General features: G+C 39.4%; 6 non-coding genes across 6 annotated transcripts; all 6 read left to right on the top strand.

Moving 5' to 3' along the window:
* Positions 1–4245: 4245 nt before the first annotated feature.
* Positions 4246–4327, top strand: TRNAL-AAG (transfer RNA leucine (anticodon AAG)). The gene has a single exon. It is a non-coding gene; the product is annotated as a tRNA-Leu (tRNA).
* Positions 4328–8982: 4655 nt separating this feature from the next.
* On the top strand, positions 8983–9064 carry TRNAS-GCU (transfer RNA serine (anticodon GCU)). Its single transcript has one exon. It is a non-coding gene; the product is annotated as a tRNA-Ser (tRNA).
* Positions 9065–9569: 505 nt separating this feature from the next.
* TRNAL-AAG (transfer RNA leucine (anticodon AAG)) lies at positions 9570–9651 on the top strand. The gene has a single exon. It is a non-coding gene; the product is annotated as a tRNA-Leu (tRNA).
* Positions 9652–14305: 4654 nt separating this feature from the next.
* On the top strand, positions 14306–14387 carry TRNAS-GCU (transfer RNA serine (anticodon GCU)). The gene has a single exon. It is a non-coding gene; the product is annotated as a tRNA-Ser (tRNA).
* A 503-nt stretch (positions 14388–14890) lies between these two features.
* Positions 14891–14972, top strand: TRNAL-AAG (transfer RNA leucine (anticodon AAG)). The gene has a single exon. It is a non-coding gene; the product is annotated as a tRNA-Leu (tRNA).
* A 5240-nt stretch (positions 14973–20212) lies between these two features.
* TRNAL-AAG (transfer RNA leucine (anticodon AAG)) lies at positions 20213–20294 on the top strand. Its single transcript has one exon. It is a non-coding gene; the product is annotated as a tRNA-Leu (tRNA).
* Positions 20295–21667: the final 1373 nt, after the last annotated feature.

Raw genomic sequence — 21667 nt, forward strand, 5'->3', positions numbered from 1 at the left:
GATTCAATATTTTTACTCAAATCATGATCTTGTGTTTTCTAATGTGCCTATCATAGAGGATGTGAGTGGGGTAGCTAAGTACTATAGCATAAAGTTAGTTAAAGGATTCTTTCAGGCGACATTAACAATTAGTACATCTTATGCACACCACAATAATTTGACATGTTTGCTTACACCTGTAGAGAAAAGCTTTTTAGATCACACGGAAGAGAGAAGAAGGGCATTGAAGGATAAACTAGAGAAAGGATTACAGCAACGGGCCTTTACTAGTAGTGACGGTTATAGTGCAATTAGAGAACAAGGGAAGTTAGCTTTAGACGCACTACATGTAGGAAAGCTTTGCATATCCAAGACCAAATCATACTATGACAATGTGTTTGTGGGAATGAGTGAATGTAAGCGTGTGTTTTTGTTTCAGAGTAAATGGACGTTCATGTTAAATGGACAGGATCCATCAATCCCCGGGATTTATTATATATGTGGACTTAATGCTTATTACCGTCTTCCAAAGGGATAGTATGGGACATGTTATTTGGGGATAGTTTTCCCAAAGATATATCAACTTGACGATTTGAAAAGGTTACCAAAATTGTCTGAATTACATCGTACTAGACATAAGAAAGAGACTGCTGCTGGTGTAGTAGGAGACATATTTGGGACGATAATTTCTTCAGTGGGAGTTATTATGAACTCCATAAAGAATAAAAAGTTGTCTACTTTTGAGGATAACATGCTGACAAACTTTTCAGGGGCTATACTCCTGATGGATACTGAACTTGCTGCGGAGGGGGCTATGACCCTTCAAAACAGGCTTGCTTTAGACATTCTTTTAGTGAAAAATGGCAGAGTTTGTAGATTGCTCAATGGGTGTAATTGTTGCGCTTACATACCAGATAATAGTAATGAGATTAGAAGTATGCTTACTAACTTGACTAGGGATAGTACGGACTTGAAGGATTTGAAAGAACCAGGTGTTTGGAAAAAGGTTGGGAAAGGATTTGATTCAGTGGGAAATTGGATTAGTAACATTTGGCATGGGATATTGTCTAAAATAATACAGGGGATATTGATTGTTATAGATTGCTTATTTGGATCATGGGTGGCATGTAAAATTAGTAAAATAATAAAATTGAAGATGGCGAAAAATAATAGGAGGAGGGAAGAAAAACAAAGGGAAAAATTATTCAGGGCAAGATCAAAGGGGAAACCAAGAAGGGAAGAGATTGATATGAGGGAATTTTAGTATATAAAATTAGTAGGGAAGATTTGTGTGATGACAAGAGTCATCAGAGGAGGGATTGCTGGAGTGTGTCTTTTAAAATTAATATTAACATGAAAAGCTTACAATATATTGTGTAATGAAGCTGCATAAAAAATGTGTTAACGTAGAAATAATGCACACGTTTGAAATGTGCCCACGGGGAGTGGCTACCAATGTATACGAAGACTAATGAAAGTTATTAATGCTGAATTAATTATGTACTAATGTTTTTAATTTGTATTAACATAACAAAAATTGGAGTTATGTATTAGGAGTTTGTTCATTAAGCAGTAGGCCTTAGTTTAGCGAAGGTCTGTGCCTAGCTTACTGGTCTCATATTAAACTGTCTTTTTCTAACGTGCAATGTGCTATTTTCCTGAAGGACATGAAACTGTACTTTCCCAGAAGCTAGTGATGTGTGTAGCTGTAGTAAATTCTTTCTCATGGGACCCTACTTGCTCAAGGAGACATTCTTGCTGAATGCAACAGTGTAATTTGTAACAGGTGCAAGGATGCCTGGAGTAGGAGAAAACAATGGAACTACTGACTGTAGCGTAAAATGTAACTTTTCTTACCTGACATTCCAACCGATGAAAACGTCAATAACATGGGCCAATCAACGACATGAGAACTGTGGTTTGTGTAAAACTCTGGTGAAGATTATTGGACAGAGATGGCGATGCACCAATGATTATCCATTGAGGAATTAGGAGTAAATTAGACAGTTTTGATTTAACCACATGACCCAAGGAGAAATCAGGCATTTATTGGACATTCCACTCCAAGCCATTCTTTGCCATTCTACTGAGCCATTTAGGCCATTTAGTTTGAGACTTTGGCGTTTGTTCGCCCTGTTACTCTAAACCACCCTTTACTTATTCCTTACCTGATACTTACTTCTCCTCTATATGAGGGAAGTTCTTGTTCCTTAGCTATGCCATACTGATACTTTGCCCTGTCCTTTCTTTGCTGATGATGCAAACGACTGATGTCCCGAGAACGAAGACTGACGCTGTTTGCTGATCCGTTGGATGGGTAACTATCTGATGAAAATTGTAATTGTCTGTTTGCCTTTTCTTTCTAGGTACCAACTGCTCTTTGATAGAGGCCATAGTTAGATGTTTTCCAAATTTGTGTTTGCTAAATTGTTTTGCATGAAGCCCAACATGCTGATGCTAATACGAGGTTATTTAAGGTGTTCACTAAAATCTGACGCAAATAGACAAATGACAGAGTTCTTGCTTTGTTGAACCATGCACTACTGAGACTTTGCTAAGTTGCTTCTTAATAATTATGTGTTAATACTGAGTGAATATTCTCTATGCATTGATTAATTGCGTTTCTAATTGCAAATCTGAAGAGTTACTAATGAGATGAATTGCTGATGAGATTAACAGAAATGACTTTAGATTGTAACCAGTAGGGAAATAAATATCCTAACACTTAACTAAATTGGTGTGGTTATTCATGACTGAAAGATCATGGTGTGTTCACTTTATTGACTCTCATGAAAGGTTATTGATTAGCATGCTGATTAGTTATTGCGATTGTTGTTGAGATATTGATCTATTGATTTGTGATGCCAAAAGACATCTCGTACTGGGAAGTCCCCGAACCTGGTCTAAAAGGTTCATCGACCGAGGATGTCTCCTTGTAAGTTTACTTATCAAGGCTCTGACGCGCCTTCACTAATAAAAAGTAATCTGATCGCTTGCTGCGGAGTCATCGTCAACAAAAACTACCAAAATATTACTTCAATGTATTGTAATTACGACTGCCTCAGTTTTATGCATTACGTGAGTAGTCGGACAGCAATTTATTTAGCGCAAAAATATTTCTTGTTGATGCACGTACGTTTTTAAACTGAAGTGTCATAGCTGTAGCGGCAATACTCCCAGTTTAGGTGGTTTTATAAACTAAGTTTTACTTTCTCCTACTTAAAACTTTTTGCGGAACAATGCACATTAAATGGGAAGGCAGTTTTCCTTAATTGTGTACTATTTGCTGCCTAATGTTGACATGTAAGCACACCACCAATAACTGACACCTAGAGACTCGAAAGCGCCATACCAGTACAATATTTGTATGATATTGCACTTTAAATCCACGTACAACTGAATTAAAGCAATCTTAGCTCATTTGAGGGTAGTGTGATAGTACATCACATATTGATAGAACACGTTTGGAAAGTGTAATTTTCATGATTACATTGCATTTAACATATAAATTCAAGCTGAAGTAGGGATGGACAACAAGGTCGTATAGAGCAAAGCTGAAGACAACAAGTTACCATAACAATCTGTAAATATGTGCTCTTTATTATGTTTAGACAACTATCACCTAATAGAACACATTTTGGCTACCATATTTTGTACTCCTGAAACATGGTGTTTTTAAGACGAGGTGTCCGAGTGGTTAAGGCGATGTACTGCTAATCCATTCTGCTCTGTACCCGTGTGTTCGAATCCCATCCTCGTCGGTTTATTGTTCCGTCTTTAGTTTTTAGTATGTGGTAGGGCTGGGTTAACCCTATTTTATGTGAAAGTTAAATGACATATCCCATGGTATTTTCGGCAGTACAACGGCTCAGTTTGGAAACACCGCTCAGTTGAGTACTGTGCTTAGGCATTACTGTAAACAGCGCCAGCTGGGTTCTGCTCATGAATCACAAAATCTTTCCTGAGGCAGAGGGTTGGTAAGTTGAGGGACGTAGATAGTTTGATTCCTTATCCTTAAAGAAAGAGAAGCAGCGCGTGCGGGACGCCAATGTAAGGGTTGTCTTCCTACGGACTCTCAGGACTGGTGCTCCCTGACACCTCCCATGGCCCGGGGCCAATCCTGACCTACTGAATGTATCACGTGCCTGCTGCTGTTGGCGTTGACTTTCCTAGGATCACTTCACAGGCTATACACCCTTATTCTCCAACTCCCCTATACAACAGAACATCTCACTTCAGAAAGCTTACAGAAACAGGTTTGCACAGGGTAGTGTGGCCGAGTGGTCTAAGGCGCTGGATTAAGGCTCCAGTCTCTTTGGAGGCGTGGGTTCGAATCTCACCACTGCCAGTATTTTTTCAACTCACAAACGTATTTTGTCTGCATCAGTGTCTCACTCTCTGCCTTCTGCACCTACGATCCACATAGCGAGAGGTGAGACTATGTAAAGTGGGGACGTATATATATAAAGGTAGCCAGACAGTGGGACCGAGCCTTCTTATTTTAAAAAACCACAACCTAAGGTGACAAGAATTGTATCGGTAAACAAACCAGCTGTCTTGAAGTCTAACTATAGAGGCGACGAGAGGGGTCACTGTGATGCTGAAAGTTCAGTGAGTGTAAACAGTAGAACGCTGTGTGATACGTTTCCTTGCAGTGATGACAGCTCGCGTTTCTAAAGCAGAGAGCAAACATACAATGGGGAAGAAGAATAAATAAGGAAAGACATATATTATATGCAGACAGTTATTATACTTTGCTTTTCACCTGTAACTCGCTCAACTGTCGGTGAATGCTGCGTTACCCTGCATAGCCAGGTCACCACAGCGGGTGTCCACAGTGTTTGGCCAAGTTACTATAGTTGTGAGCTTGTAGATGTGAGGTAGCGTGGCTGAGCAGGCTAAACTGGCTAGATTTAGGCTCCAGTCTCTCTGGAGCCGTGGGCTTGAATCCCAACACTTTACGTTTACTTGAACCAAATACTTTTGCAAAAAAGGTTCATGTAATAAATATTCATTAGGGTCGTGGTTGTGAGTATGACACTAATGGATAAAAGTGGGACTAACAATGCTACAATTCCTGAGACTACCACTGCACTAACAGCCTGGGAGAGGTTTGAGCTGGATACAAGATACTTGCATGAGGGAACTAACTCGAAAGGGGAACTATCCACTGATGTTTTCTATCGCTTGCTGAGTGAGTATGTTGACACAATGGATGCAAAAGTATGTTTTGTGTGTACACAGATTCCTGTTTCGGTACAAGAGGGGGTTACCTATCATAGACTGTCATTAACATATGGGATACGTTGTAGTCTGTTACTAACAAGATTCTATAACCAGGAAGAGATTCAATATTTTTACTCAAATCATGATCTTGTGTTTTCTAATGTGCATATCATAGAGGATGTGAGTGGGGTAGCTAAGTACTATAGCATAAAGTTAGTTAAAGGATTCTTTCAGGCGACATTAACAATTAGTACATCTTATGCACACCACAATAATTTGACATGTTTGCTTACACCTGTAGAGAAAAGCTTTTTAGATCACACGGAAGAGAGAAGAAGGGCATTGAAGGATAAACTAGAGAAAGGATTACAGCAACGGGCCTTTGCTAGTAGTGACGGTTATAGTGCAATTAGAGAACAAGGGAAGTTAGCTTTAGACGCACTACATGTAGGAAAGCTTTGCATATCCAAGACCAAATCATACTTTGACAATGTGTTTGTGGGAATGAGTGAATGTAAGCGTGTGTTTTTGTTTCAGAGTAAATGGACGTTCATGTTAAATGGACAGGATCCAGCAATCCCCGGGATTTATTATATATGTGGACTTAATGCTTATTACCGTCTTCCAAAGGGATAGTATGGGACATGTTATTTGGGGATAGTTTTCCCAAAGATATATCAACTTGACGATTTGAAAAGGTTACCAAAATTGTCTGAATTACATCGTACTAGACATAAGAAAGAGACTGCTGCTGGTGTAGTAGGAGACATATTTGGGACGATAATTTCTTCAGTGGGAGTTATTATGAACTCCATAAAGATTCAAAAGTTGTCTACTATTGAGGATAACATGCTGACAAACTTTTCAGGGGCTATACTCCTGATGGATACTGAACTTGCTGTGGAGGGGGCTATGACTCTTCAAAACAGGCTTGCTTTAGAGATTCTTTTAGTGAAAAATGTCAGAGTTTGTAGATTGCTCAATGGGTGTAATTGTTGCGCTTACATACCAGATAATAGTAACGAGATTAGAAGTATGCTTACTAACTTGACTAGGGACAGTACGGACTTGAAGGATTTGAAAGAACCAGGTGTTTGGAAAAAGGTTGGGAAAGGATTTGCTTCAGTGGGAAACTGGATTAGTAACATTTGGCATGGGATATTGTCTAAAATAATACAGGGGATATTGATTGTTATAGATTGCTTATTTGGATCATGGGTGGCATGTCAAATTAGTAAAATAATAAAATTTAAGATGGCGAAAAATAATAGGAGGAGGGAAGAAAAACAAAGGGAAAAATTATTCAGGGCAAGATCAAAGAGGAAACCAAGAAGGGAAGAGATTGATATGAGGGAATTTTAGTATGTAAAATTAGTAGGGAAGATTTGTGTGATGACAAGAGTCATCAGAGGAGGGATTGCTGGAGTGTGTCTTTTAAAATTAATATTAACATGAAAAGCTTACAATATATTGTGTAATGAAGCTGCATAAAAAATGTGTTAACGTAGAAATAATGCACACGTTTGAAATGTGCCCACGGGGAGTGGCTACCAATGTATACGAAGACTAATGAAAGTTATTAATGCTGAATTAATTATGTACTAATGTTTTTAATTTGTATTAACATATCAAAATTGGAGTTATGTATTAGGAGTGTGTTCATTAAGCAGTAGGCCTTAGTTTAGCGAAGGTCTGTGCCTAGCTGCCTGGTCTCATATTAAACTGTCTTTTTCTAACGTGCAATGTGCTATTTTCCTGAAGGACATGAAACTGTACTTTCCCAGAAGCTAGAGATGTGTGTAGCTGTAGTAAATTCTTTCTCATGGGACCCTACTTGCTCAAGGAGACATTCTTGCTGAATGCAACAGTGTAATTTGTAACAGGTGCAAGGCTGCCTGGAGTAGGAGAAAACAATGGAACTACTGACTGTAGCGTAAAATGTAACTTTTCTTACCTGACATTCCAACCGATGAAAACGTCAATAACAAGGGCCAATCAACGACATGAGAAGTGTGGTTTGTGTAAAACTCTGGTGAAGATTATTGGACAGAGATGGCGATGCACCAATGATTATCCATTGAGGAATTAGGAGTAAATTAGACAGTTTTGATTTAACCACATGACCCGAGGAGAAATCAGGCATTTATTGGACATTCCACTCCAAGCCATTCTTTGCCATTCTACTGAGCCATTTAGGCCATTTAGTTTGAGACTTTGCCATTTGTTCGCCCTGTTACTCTAAACCACCCTTTACTTATTCCTTACCTGATACTTACTTCTCCTCTATATGAGGGAAGTTCTTGTTCCTTAGCTATGCCATACTGATACTTTGCCCTGTCCTTTCTTTGCTGATGATGCAAACGACTGATGTCCCGAGGACGAAGACTGACGCTGTTTGCTGATCAGTTGGATGGGTAACTATCTGATGAAAATTGTAATTGTCTGTTTGCCTTTTCTTTCTAGGTACCAACTGCTCTTTGATAGAGGCCATAGTTAGATGTTTTCCAAATTTGTGTTTGCTAAATTGTTTTGCATGAAGCCCAACATGCTGATGCTAATACGAGGTTATTTAAGGTGTTCACTAAAATCTGACGCAAATAGACAAATGACTGAGTTCTTGCTTTGTTGAACCATGCACTACTGAGACTTTGCTAAGTTGCTTCTTAATAATTATGTGTTAATACTGAGTGAATATTCTCTATGCATTGATTAATTGCGTTTCTAATTGCAAATCTGAAGAGTTACTAATGAGATGAATTGCTGATGAGATTAACAGAAATGACTTTAGATTGTAACCAGTAGGGAAATAAATATCCTAACACTTAACTAAATTGGTGTGGTTATTCATGACTGAAATATCATGGTGTGTTCACTTTATTGACTCTCATTAAAGGTTATTGATTAGCATGCTGATTAGTTATTGCGATTGTTGTTGAGATATTGATCTATTGATTTGTGATGCCAAAAGACATCTCGTACTGGGAAGTCCCCGAACCTGGTCTAAAAGGTTCATCGACCTAGGCGTGTCTCCTTGTAAGTTTACTTATCAAGGATCTGACGCACCTTCACTAATAAAAAGTAATCTGATCGCTTGCTGCGGAGTCATCGTCAACAAAAACTACCAAAATATTACTTCAATGTATTGTAATTACGACTGCCTCAGTTTTATGCATTACGTGAGTAGTCGGACAGCAATTTATTTAGCGCAAAAATATTTCTTGTTGATGCACGTACGTTTTTAAACTGAAGTGTCATAGCTGTAGTGGCAATACTCCCAGTTTAGGTGGTTTTATAAACTAAGTTTTACTTTCTCCTACTTAAAACTTTTTGCAGAACAATGCACATTAAATGGGAAGGCAGTTTTCCTTAATTGTGTACTATTTGCTGCCTAATGTTGACATGTAAGCACACCACCAATAACTGACACCTAGAGACTCGAAAGCGCCATACCAGTACAATATTTGTATGATATTGCACTTTAAATCCACGTACAACTGAATTAAAGCAATCTTAGCTCATTTGAGGGTAGTGTGATAGTACATCACATATGTATAGAACACGTTTGGAAAGTGTAATTTTCATGAATACATTACATTTAACATATAAATTCAAGCTGAAGTAGGGATGGACAACAAGGTCGTATAGAGCAAAGCTGAAGACAACAAGTTACCATAACAATCTGTAAATATATGCTCTTTATTATGTTTAGACAACTATCACCTAATAGAACACATTTTGGCTACCATATTTTGTACTCCTGAAACATGGTGTTTTGAAGACGAGGTGGCCGAATGGTTAAGGCGATGGACTGCTAATCCATTGTGCTCTGCACGCGTGGCTTCGAATCCCATCCTCGTCGGTTTATTGTTCCGTCCTCAGATTTTAGTATGTGGTAGGGCTGGATTAACCCTATTTTATGTGAAAGTTAAATGACATATCCCATGGTATTTCCGGCAGTACAACGGCTCAGTTTGGAAACACCGCTCAGTTGACTACTGTGCTTAGGCATTACTGTAAACAGCGCCAGCCGGGTTCTGCTCATGAATCACAAAATCTTTCCTGAGGCGGAGGGTTGGTAAGTTGAGGGACGTAGATAGTTTGATTCCTTATCCTTAAAGAAAGAGAAGCAGCGCGTGCGGGACGCCAATGTAAGGGTTGTCTTCCTACGGACTCTCAGGACTGGCGCTCCCTGACACCTCCCATGGCCCGGGACCAATCCTGACCTACTGAATGTATCACGTGCCTGCTGCTGTTGGCGTTGACTTTCCTAGGATCACTTCACAGGCTATACACCCTTATTCTCCAACTCCCCTATACAACAGAACATCTCACTTCAGAAAGCTTACAGAAACAGGTTCGCACAGGGTAGTGTGGTTGAGCGGTCTAAGGCGCTGGATTAAGGCTCCAGTCTCTTTGGAGGCGTGGGTTTGAATCCCACCGCTGCCAGTATTTTTCAACTAACAAACGTATTTTGTCTGCATCAGTGTCTCACTCTCTGCCTTCTGCACCTACGATCCACATAGCGAGAGGTGAGACTATGTAAAGTGGTGACATATATATATAAGGGTAGCCAGACAGTGGGACCGAGCCTTCTTATTTTAAAAAACCACAACCTAAGGTGACAAAAATTGTATCGGTAAACAAACCAGCTGTCTTGAAGTCTAACTATAGAGGCGACGAGAGGGGTCACTGTGATGCTGAAAGTTCAGTGAGTGTAAACAGTAGAACGCTGTGTGATACGTTTCCTTGCAGTGATGACAGCTCGCGTTTCTAAAGCAGAGAGCAAACATACAATGGGGAAGAAGAATAAATAAGGAAAGACATATATTATATGCAGACAGTTATTATACTTTGCTTTTCACCTGTAACTCGCTCAACTGTCGGTGAATGCTGCGTTACCCTGCATAGCCAGGTCACCACAGCAGGTGTCCACAGTGTTTGGCCAAGTTACTATAGTTGTGAGCTTGTAGATGTGAGGTAGCGTGGCTGAGCAGGCTAAACTGGCTAGGTTTAGGCTCCAGTCTCTCTGGAGCCGTGGGCTTGAATCCCAACACTATAAGTTTACTTGAACCAAATACTTTTGCAAAAAAGGTTCATGTAATAAATATTCATTAGGGTCGTGGTTGTGAGTATGACACTAATGGATAAAAGTGGGACTAACAATGCTACAATTCCTGAGACTACCACTGCACTAACAGCCTGGGAGAGGTTTGAGCTGGATACAAGATACTTGCATGAGGGAACTAACTCGAAAGGGGAACTATCCACTGATGTGTTCTATCGCTTGCTGAGTGAGTATGTTGACACAATGGATGCAAAAGATTGTTTTGTGTGTACACAGATTCCTGTTTCGGTACAAGAGGGGGTTACCTATCATAGACTGTCATTAACATATGGGAGACGTTGTAGTCTGTTACTAACAAGATTCTATAACCAGGAAGAGATTCAATATTTTTACTCAAATCATGATCTTGTGTTTTCTAATGTGCCTATCATAGAGGATGTGAGTGGGGTAGCTAAGTACTATAGCATAAAGTTAGTTAAAGGATTCTTTCAGGCGACATTAACAATTAGTACATCTTATGCACACCACAATAATTTGACATGTTTGCTTACACCTGTAGAGAAAAGCTTTTTAGATCACAGGGAAGAGAGAAGAAGGGCATTGAAGGGTAAACTAGAGAAAGGATTACAGCAACGGGCCTTTGCTAGTAGTGACGGTTATAGTGCAATTAGAGAACAAGGGAAGTTAGCTTTAGACGCACTACATGTAGGAAAGCTTTGCATATCCAAGACCAAATCATACTATTACAATGTGTTTGTGGGAATGAGTGAATGTAAGCGTGTGTTTTTGTTTCAGAGTAAATGGACGTTCATGTTAAATGGACAGGATCCAGCAATCCCCGGGATTTATTACATATGTGGACTTAATGCTTATTACCGTCTTCCAAAGGGATAGTATGGGACATGTTATTTGGGGATAGTTTTCCCAAAGATATATCAACTTGACGATTTGAAAAGGTTACCAAAATTGTCTGAATTACATCGTACTAGACATAAGAAAGAGACTGCTGCTGGTGTAGTAGGAGACATATTTGGGACGATAATTTCTTCAGTGGGAGTTATTATGAACTCCATAAAGATTCAAAAGTTGTCTACTATTGAGGATAACATGCTGACAAACTTTTCAGGGGCTATACTCCTGATGCATACTGAACTTGCTGCGGAGGGGGCTATGACTCTTCAAAACAGGCTTGCTTTAGACATTCCTTTAGTGAAAAATGGCAGAGTTTGTAGATTGCTCAATGGGTGTCATTGTTGCGCTTACATACCAGATAATAGTAAAGAGATTAGAAGTATGCTTACTAACTTGACTAGGGATAGTACGGACTTGAAGGATTTGAAAGAACCAGGTGTTTGGAAAAAGGTTGGGAAAGGATTTGCTTCAGTGGGAAATTGGATTAGTAACATTTGGCATGGGATATTGTCTAAAATAATACAGGGGATATTGATTGTTATAGATTGCTTATTTGGATCATGGGTGGCATGTAAAATTAGTAAAAGCATAAAATTGAAGATGGTGAAAAATAATAGGAGGAGGGAAGAAAAACAAAGGGAAAAATTATTCAGGGCAAGATCAAAGGGGAAACCAAGAAGGGAAGAGATTGATATGAGTGAATTTTAGTATGTAAAATTAGTAGGGAAGATTTGTGTGATGACAAGAGTCATCAGAGGAGGGATTGCTGGAGTGTGTCTTTTAAAATTAATATTAACATGAAAAGCTTACAATATATTGTGTAATGAAGCTGCATAAAAAATGTGTTAACGTAGAAATAATGCACACGTTTGAAATGTGCCCACGGGGAGTGGCTACCAATGTATACGAAGACTAATGAAAGTTATTAATGCTGAATTAGTTATGTACTAATGTTTTTAATTTGTATTAACATATCAAAATTGGAGTTATGTATTAGGAGTTTGTTCATTATGCAGTAGGACTTAGTTTAGCGAAGGTCTGTGCCTAGCTGCCTGGTCTCATATTAAACTGTCTTTTTCTAACGTGCAATGTGCTATTTTCCTGAAGGACATGAAATTGTACTTTCCCAGAAGCTAGAGATGTGTGTAGCTGTAGTAAATTCTTTCTCATGGGACCCTACTTGCTCAAGGAGACATTCTTGCTGAATGCAACAGTGTAATTTGTAACAGGTGCAAGGCTGCCTGGAGTAGGAGAAAACAATGGAACTACTGACTGTAGCGTAAAATGTAACTTTTCTTACCTGTCATTCCAACCGATGAAAACGTCAATAACATGGGCCAATCAACGACATGAGAACTGTGGTTTGTGTAAAACTCTGGTGAAGATTATTGGACAGAGATGGCGATGCACCAATGATTATCCATTGAGGAATTAGGAGTAAATTAGACTGCTTTGATTTAACCACATGACCCGAGGATAAATCAGGCATTTATTGGACATTCCACTCCAAGCCATTCTTTGCCATTCTACTGAGCCATTTAGGCTATTTAGTTTGAGACTTTGCCGTTTGTTCGCCCTGTTACTCTAAACCACCCTTTACTTTTTCCTTACCTGATACTTACTTCTCCTCTATATGAGGGAAGTTCTTGTTCCTTAGCTGTGCCATACTGATACTTTGCCCTGTCCTTTCTTTGCTGATGATGCAAACGACTGATGTCCCTAGGACGAAGACTGACGCTGTTTGCTGATCCGTTGGATGGGTAACTATCTGATCAAAATTGTAATTGTCTGTTTGCCTTTTCTTTCTAGGTACCAACTGCTCTTTGATAGAGGCCATAGTTAGATGTTTTCCAAATTTGTGTTTGCTAAATTGTTTTGCATGAAGCCCAACATGCTGATGCTAATACGAGGTTATTTAAGGTGTTCACTAAAATCTGACGCAAATAGACAAATGACTGAGTTCTTGCTTTGTTGAACCATGCACTACTGAGACTTTGCTAAGTTGCTTCTTAATAATTATGTGTTAATACTGAGTGAATATTCTCTATGCATTGATTAATTGCGTTTCTAATTGCAAATCTGAAGAGTTACTAATGAGATGAATTGCTGATGAGATTAACAGAAATGACTTTAGATTGTAACCAGTAGGGAAATAAATATCCTAACACTTAACTAAATTGGTGTGGTTATTCATGACTGAAAGATCATGGTGTGTTCACTTTATTGACTCTCATTAAAGGTTATTGATTAGCATGCTGATTAGTTATTGCGATTGTTGTTGAGATATTGATCTATTGATTTGTGATGCCAAAAGACATCTCGTACTGGGAAGTCCCCGAACCTGTTCTAAAAGGTTCATCGACCTAGGCGTGTCTCCTTGTAAGTTTACTTATCAAGGCTCTGACGCGCCTTCACTAATAAAAAGTAATCTGATCGCTTGCTGCGGAGTCATCGTCAACAAAAACTACCAAAATATTACTTCAATGTATTGTAATTACGACTGCCTCAGTTTTATGCATTACGTGAGTAGTCGGACAGCAATTTATTTAGCGCAAAAATATTTCTTGTTGATGCACGTACGTTTTTAAACTGAAGTGTCATAGCTGTAGCGGCAATACTCCCAGTTTAGGTGGTTTTATAAACTAAGTTTTACTTTCTCCTACTTAAAACTTTTTGCAGAACAATGCACATTAAATGGGAAGGCAGTTTTCCTTAATTGTGTACTATTTGCTGCCTAATGTTGACATGTAAGCACACCACCAATAACTGACACCTAGAGACTCGAAAGCGCCATACCAGTACAATATTTGTATGATATTGCACTTTAAATCCACGTACAACTGAATTAAAGCAATCTTAGCTCATTTGAGGGTAGTGTGATAGTACATCACATATGGATAGAACACGTTTGGAAAGTGTAATTTTCATGATTACATTACATTTAACATATAAATTCAAGCTGAAGTAGGGATGGACAACAAGGTCGTGTAGAGCAAAGCTGAAGACAACAAGTTACCATAACAATCTGTAAATATATGATCTTTATTATGTTTAGACAACTATCACCTAATAGAACACATTTTGGCTACCATATTTTGTACTCCTGAAAGATGGTGTTTTGAAGACGAGGTGGCCGAGTGGTTAAGGCGATGGTTTGCTAATCCATTGTGCTCTGCACGCGTGGGTTCGAATCCCCTCCTCGTCGGTTTATTGTTCCGTCCTTAGATTTTAGTATGTGGTAGGACTGGATTAACCCTATTTTATGTGAAAGTTAAATGACATATCCCATGGTATTTCCGGCAGTACACGGCTCAGTTTGGAAACACCGCTCAGTTGAGTACTGTGCTTAGGCATTACTGTAAACAGCGCCAGCCGGGTTCTGCTCATGAATTACAAAATCTTTCCTAAGGCGGAGGTTGGTAAGTTGAGGGACGTAGATAGTTTGATTCCTTATCCTTAAAGAAAGAGAAGCAGCGTGTGCGGGACGCCAATGGAAGGGTTGTCTTCCTTCGGACTCTCAGGACTGGCGCTCCCTGACACCTCCCATGGCCCAGGACCAATCCTGACCTACTGAATGTATCACGTGCCTGCTGCTGTTGGCGTTGACTTTCCTAGGATCACTTCACAGGCTATACACCCTTATTCTCCAACTCCCCTATACAACAGAACATCTCACTACAGAAAGCTTACAGAAACACCTTTGCACAGGGTAGTGTGGCTGAGCGGTCTAAGGCGCTGGATTAAGGCTCCAGTCTCTTTGGAGGCGTGGGTTCGAATCCCACCGCTGCCAGTATTTTTCAACTCACAAACGTATTTTGTCTGCATCAGTGTCTCACTCTCTGCCTTCTGCACCTACGATCCACATAGCGAGAGGTGAGACTATGTAAAGTGGTGACGTATATATATAAGGGTAGCCAGACAGTGGGACCGAGCCTTCTTATTTTAAAAAACCACAACCTAAGGTGACAAGAATTGTATCGGTAAACAAACCAGCTGTCTTGAAGTCTAACTATAGAGGCGACGAGAGGGGTCACTGTGATGCTGAAAGTTCAGTGAGTGTAAACAGTAGAACGCTGTGTGATACGTTTCCTTGCAGTGATGACAGCTCGCGTTTCTAAAGCAGAGAGCAAACATACAATGGGGAAGAAGAATAAATAAGGAAAGACATATATTATATGCAGACAGTTATTATACTTTGCTTTTCACCTGTAACTCGCTCAACTGTCGGTGAATGCTGCGTTACCCTGCATAGCCAGGTCACCACAGCAGGTGTCCACAGTGTTTGGCCAAGTTACTATAGTTGTGAGCTTGTAGATGTGAGGTAGCGTGGCTGAGCAGGCTAAACTGGCTAGATTTAGGCTCCAGTCTCTCTGGAGCCGTGGGCTTGAATCCCAACACTTTAAGTTTACTTGAACCAAATACTTTTGCAAAAAAGGTTCATGTAATAAATATTCATTAGGGTCGTGGTTGTGAGTATGACACTAATGGATAAAAGTGGGACTAACAATGCTACAATTCCTGAGACTACCACTGCACTAACAGCCTGGGAGAGGTTTGAGCTGGATACAAGATACTTGCATGAGGGAACTAACTCGAAAGGGGAACTATCCACTGATGTGCTCTATCGCTTGCTGAGTGAGTATGTTGACACAATGGATGCAAAAGATTGTTTTGTGTGTACACAGATTCCTGTTTCGGTACAAGAGGGGGTTACCTATCATAGACTGTCATTAACATATGGGATACGTTGTAGTCTGTTACTAACAAGATTCTATAACCAGGAAGAGATTCAATATTTTTACTCAAATCATGATCTTGTATTTTCTAATGTGCCTATCATAGAGGATGTGAGTGGGGTAGCTAAGTACTATAGCATAAAGTTAGTTAAAGGATTCTTTCTGGCGACATTAACAATTAGTACATCTTATGCACACCACAATAATTTGACATGTTTGCTTACACCTGTAGAGAAAAGCTTTTTAGATCACAGGGAAGAGAGAAGAAGGGCATTGAAGGGTAAACTAGAGAAAGGATTACAGCAACGGGCCTTTGCTAGTAGTGACGGTTATAGTGCAATTAGAGAACAAGGGAAGTTAGCTTTAGACGCACTACATGTAGGAAAGCTTTGCATATCCAAGACCAAATCATACTATTACAATGTGTTTGTGGGAATGAGTGAATGTAAGCGTGTGTTTTTGTTTCAGAGTAAATGGACGTTCATGTTAAATGGACAGGATCCAGCAATCCCTGGGATTTATTACATATGTGGACTTAATGCTTATTACCGTCTTCCAAAGGGATAATATGGGACATGTTATTTGGGGATAGTTTTCCCAAAGATATATCAACTTGACGATTTGAAAAGGTTTCCAAAATTGTCTGAATTACATCGTACTAGATATAAGAAAGAGACTGCTGCTGGTGTAGTAGGAGACATATTTGGGACGATATTTTCTTCAGTGGGAGTTATTATGAACTCCATAAAGATTCAAAAGTTGTCTACTATTGAGGATAACACGCTGACAAACTTTTCAGGGGCTATACTCCTGATGCATACTGAACTTGCTGCGGAGGGGGCTATGACTCTTCAAAACAGGCTTGCTTTAGACATTCTTTTAGTGAAAAATAGCAGAGTTTGTTGATTGCTCAATGGGTGTAATTGTTGTGCTTACATACCAGATAATAGTAATGAGATTAGAAGTATGCTTACTAACTTGACTAGGGATAGTACGGACTTGAAGGATTTGAAAGAACCAGGTGTTTGGAAAAAGGTTGGGAAAGGATTTGCTTCAGTGGGAAATTGGATTAGTAACATTTGGCATGGGATATTGTCTAAAATAATACAGGGGATATTGATTGTTATAGATTGCTTATTTGGATCATGGGTGGCATGTAAAATTAGTAAAAGAATAAAATTGAAGATGGCGAAAAATAATAGGAGGAGGGAAGAAAAACAAAGGGAAAAATGATTCAGGGCAAGATCAAAGGGGAAACCAAGAAGGGAAGAGATTGATATGAGGGAATTTTAGTATGTAAAATTAGTAGGGAAGATTTGTGTGATGACAAGAGTCATCAGAGGAGGGATTGCAGGAGTGTGTCTTTTAAAATTAATATTAACATGAAAAGCTTACAATATATTGTGTAATGAAGCTGCATAAAAAATGTGTTAACGTAGAAATAATGCACACGTTTGAAATGTGCCCACGGGGAGTGGCTACCAATGTATACGAAGACTAATGAAAGTTATTAATGCTGAATTAATTATGTACTAATGTTTTTAATTTGTATTAACATATCAAAATTGGAGTTATGTATTAGGAGTTTGTTCATTAAGCAGTAGGCCTTAGTTTAGCGAAGGTCTGTGCCTAGCTGCCTGGTCTCATATTAAACTGTCTTTTTCTAACGTGCAATGTGCTATTTTCCTGAAGGACATGAAACTGTACTTTCCCAGAAGCTAGAGATGTGTGTAGCTGTAGTAAATTCTTTCTCATGGGACCCTACTTGCTCAAGGAGACATTCTTGCTGAATGCAACAGTGTAATTTGTAACAGGTGCAAGGCTGCCTGGAGTAGGAGAAAACAATGGAAGTACTGACTGTAGCGTAAAATGTTACTTTTCTTACCTGACATTCCAACCGATGAAAACGTCAATAACATGGGCCAATCAACGACATGAGAACTGTGGTTTGTGTAAAACTCTGGTGAAGATTATTGGACAGAGATGACGATGCACCAATGATTATCCATTGAGGAATTAGAAGTAAATTAGACAGTTTTGATTTAACCACATGACCCGAGGAGAAATCAGGCATTTATTGGACATTCCACTCCAAGCCATTCTTTGCCATTCTACTGAGCCATTTAGGCCATTTCGTTTGAGACTTTGCCGTTTGTTCGCCCTGTTACTCTAATCCACCCTTTACTTAGTCCTTACCTGATACTTACTTCTCCTCTATATGAGGGAAGTTCTTGTTCCTTAGCTATGCCATACTGATACTTTGCTCGGTCCTTTCTTTGCTGATGATGCAAACGACTGATGTCCAGAGGACGAAGACTGACGCTGTTTGCTGATCCGTTGGATGGGTGACTATCTGATGAAATTTGTAATTGTCTTTTTGCCTTTACTTTCTAGGTACCAACTGCTCTTTGATAGAGGCCATAGTTAGATGTTTTCCAAATTTGTGTTACTAAATTGTTTTGCATGAAGCCCAACATGCTGATGCTAATACGAGGTTATTTAAGGTGTTCACTAAAATCTGACGCAAATAGACAAATGACTGAGTTCTTGCTTTGTTGAACTATGCACTACTGAGACTTTGCTAAGTTGCTTCTTAATAATTATGTGTTAATACTGAGTGAATATTCTCTATGCATTGATTAATTGCGTTTCTAATTGCAAATCTGAAGAGTTACTAATGAGATGAATTGCTGATGAGATTAACAGAAATGACTTTAGATTGTAACCAGTAGGGAAATAAATATCCTAACACTTAACTAAATTGGTGTGGTTATTCATGACTGAAATATCATGGTGTGTTCACTTTCTTGACTCTCATTAAAGGTTATTGATTAGCATGCTGATTAGTTATTGCGATTGTTGTTGAGATATTGATCTATTGATGTGTGATGCCAAAAGACATCTCGTACTGGGAAGTCCCCGAACCTGGTCTAAAAGGTTCATCGACCTAGACGTGTCTCCTTGTAAGTTTACTTATCAAGGCTCTGACGCGCCTTCACTTATAAAAAGTAATCTGATCGCTTGCTGCGGAGTCATCGTCAACAAAAACTACCAAAATATTACTTCAATGTATTGTAATTACGACTGCCTCAGTTTTATGCATTACGTGAGTAGTCGGACAGCAATTTATTTAGCGCAAAAATATTTCTTGTTGATGCACATACGTTTTTAAACTGAAGTGTCATAGCTGTAGCGGCAATACTCCAAGTTAAGGCGGTTTTATAATCTAAGTTTTACTTTCTCCTACTTAAAACTTTTTGCAGAACAATGCACATTAAATGGGAAGGCAGTTTTCCTTAATTGTGTACTATTTGCTGCCTAATGTTGACATGAAAGCACCCCACCAATGACTGACACCTAGAGACTCGAAAGCGCCATACCAGTACAATATTGGTATGATATTGCACTTTAAATCCATGTACAACTGAATTAAAGCAATCTTAGCTCATTTGAGGGTAGTGTGATAGAACATCACATATGGATAGAACACGTTTGGAAAGGGTAATTTTCATGATTACATTACATTTAACATATAAATTCAAGCTGAAGTAGGGATGGACAACAAGGTTGTATAGAGCAAAGCTGAAGACAACAAGTTACCATAACAATCTGTAAATATATGCTCTTTATTATGTTTAGACAACTATCACCTAATAGAACACATTTTGGCTACCATATTTTGTACTCCTGAAATATGGTGTTTTGAAGACGAGGTGGCCGAGTGGTTAAGGCGATGAACTGCTAATCCATTATGCTCTGCACGTATGGGTTTGAATCCTATCCTTGTCTGTTTAATGTTCCGTCTTTAGTTTTTAGTATGTGGTAGGGCTGGGTTAACCCTATTTTATGTGAAAGTTAAATTACATATCCCATGGTATTTCCGGCAGTACAACGGCTCAGTTTGGAAACACCGCTCAGTTGAGTACTGTGCTTAGGCATTACTGTAAACAGCGCCAGGCGGGTTCTGCTCATGAATCACAAAATCTTTCCTGAGGCGGAGGGTTGGTAAGTTGAGGGACGTAGATAGTTTGATTCCTTATCCTTAAAGAAAGAGAAGCAGCGCGTGCAAGACCCCAATGTAAGGGTTGTCTTCCTACGGACTATCAGGACTGGCGCTCCCTGACACCTCCCATGGCCCGGGGCCAATCCTGACCTACTAAATGTATCACGTGCCTGCTGCTGTTGGCGTTGACTTTCCTAGGATCACTTCACAGGCTATACACCCTTATTCTCCAACTCCCCTATACAACAGAACATCTCACTTCAGAAAGCTTACAGAAACAGGTTAGCACAGGGTAGTGTGGCCGAACGGTCTAAGGTGCTGGATTAAGGCTCCAGTCTCTTTGGAGGCGTGGGTTTGAATCCCACCGCTACCAGTATTTTTCAACTCACAAACGTATTTTATCTGCATCAGTGTCTCACTCTCTGCCTTCTGCACCTACGATCCACATATCGAGAGGTGAGACTATGTAAAGTGGTGGCGTTATGTATATAAGGGTAGCCAGACACTGGGACCGAGCCTTCTTATTTTTAAAAACAACAACCTAAGGTGACAAGAATTGTATCGGTAAACAAATCAGCTGTCTTGAAGTCTAACTATAGAGGCGACGAGAGTGGTCACTGTGATGCTGAAAGTTCAGTGAGTGTAAACAGTAGAACGCTGTGTGATACGTTTCGTTGCAGTGATGACAGCTCGCGTTTCTAAAGCAGAGAGCAAACATACAATGGGGAAGAAGAATAAATAAGGAAAGACATATATTATATGCAGACAGTTATTATACTTTGCTTTTTACCTGTAACTCGCTCAACTGTTGGTGAATGCTGCGTTACCCTGAATAGCCAGGTCACCACAGCGGGTTTCCACAGTGTTTGGCCAAGTTACTATAGTTGTGAGCTTGTAGATGTGAGGTAGCGTGGCCGAGCAGTCTAAAGTGGCTGTATTTAGGCTCCAGTCTCTCTGGAGCCCTGGGCTCGAATCCCAACACTTTAAGTTTACTTGAACCAAATACTTTTGCAAAAAAGGTTCATGTAATAAATATTCATTAGGGTCGTGGTTGTGAGTATGACACTAATGGATAAAAGTGGGACTAACAATGCTACAATTCCTGAGACTACCAATGCACTAACAGCCTGGGAGAGGTTTGAGCTGGATACAAGATACTTGCATGAGGGAACTAACTCGAAAGGGGAACTATCCACTGATGTTTTCTATCGCTTGCTAAGTGAGTATGTTGACACAATGGATGCAAAAGATTGTTTTGTGTGTACACAGATTCCTGTTTCGGTACAAGAGGGGGTTACCTATCATAGACTGTCATTAACATATGGGATACGTTGTAGTCTGTTACTAACAAGATTCTATAACCAGGAAGAGATTAAATATTTTTACTCAAATCATGATCTTGTGTTTTCTAATGTGCCTATCATAGAGGATGTGAGTGGGGTAGCTAAGTACTATAGCATAAAGTTAGTTAAAGGATTCTTTCAGGCGACATTAACAATTAGTACATCTTATGCACACCACAATAATTTGACATGTTTGCTTACACCTGTAGAGAAAAGCTTTTTAGATCACACGGAAGAGAGAAGAAGGGCATTGAAGGGTAACCTAGAGAAAGGATTACAGCAACGGGCCTTTGCTAGTAGTGACGGTTATAGTGCAATTAGAGAACAAGGGAAGTTAGCTTTAGACGCACTACATGTAGGAAAGCTTTGCATATCCAAGACCAAATCATACTATGACAATGTG

Source organism: Pleurodeles waltl, chromosome 12 (assembly GCF_031143425.1).
Source record: "Pleurodeles waltl isolate 20211129_DDA chromosome 12, aPleWal1.hap1.20221129, whole genome shotgun sequence".
Taxonomy (NCBI): Eukaryota; Metazoa; Chordata; class Amphibia; order Caudata; family Salamandridae; genus Pleurodeles; species Pleurodeles waltl.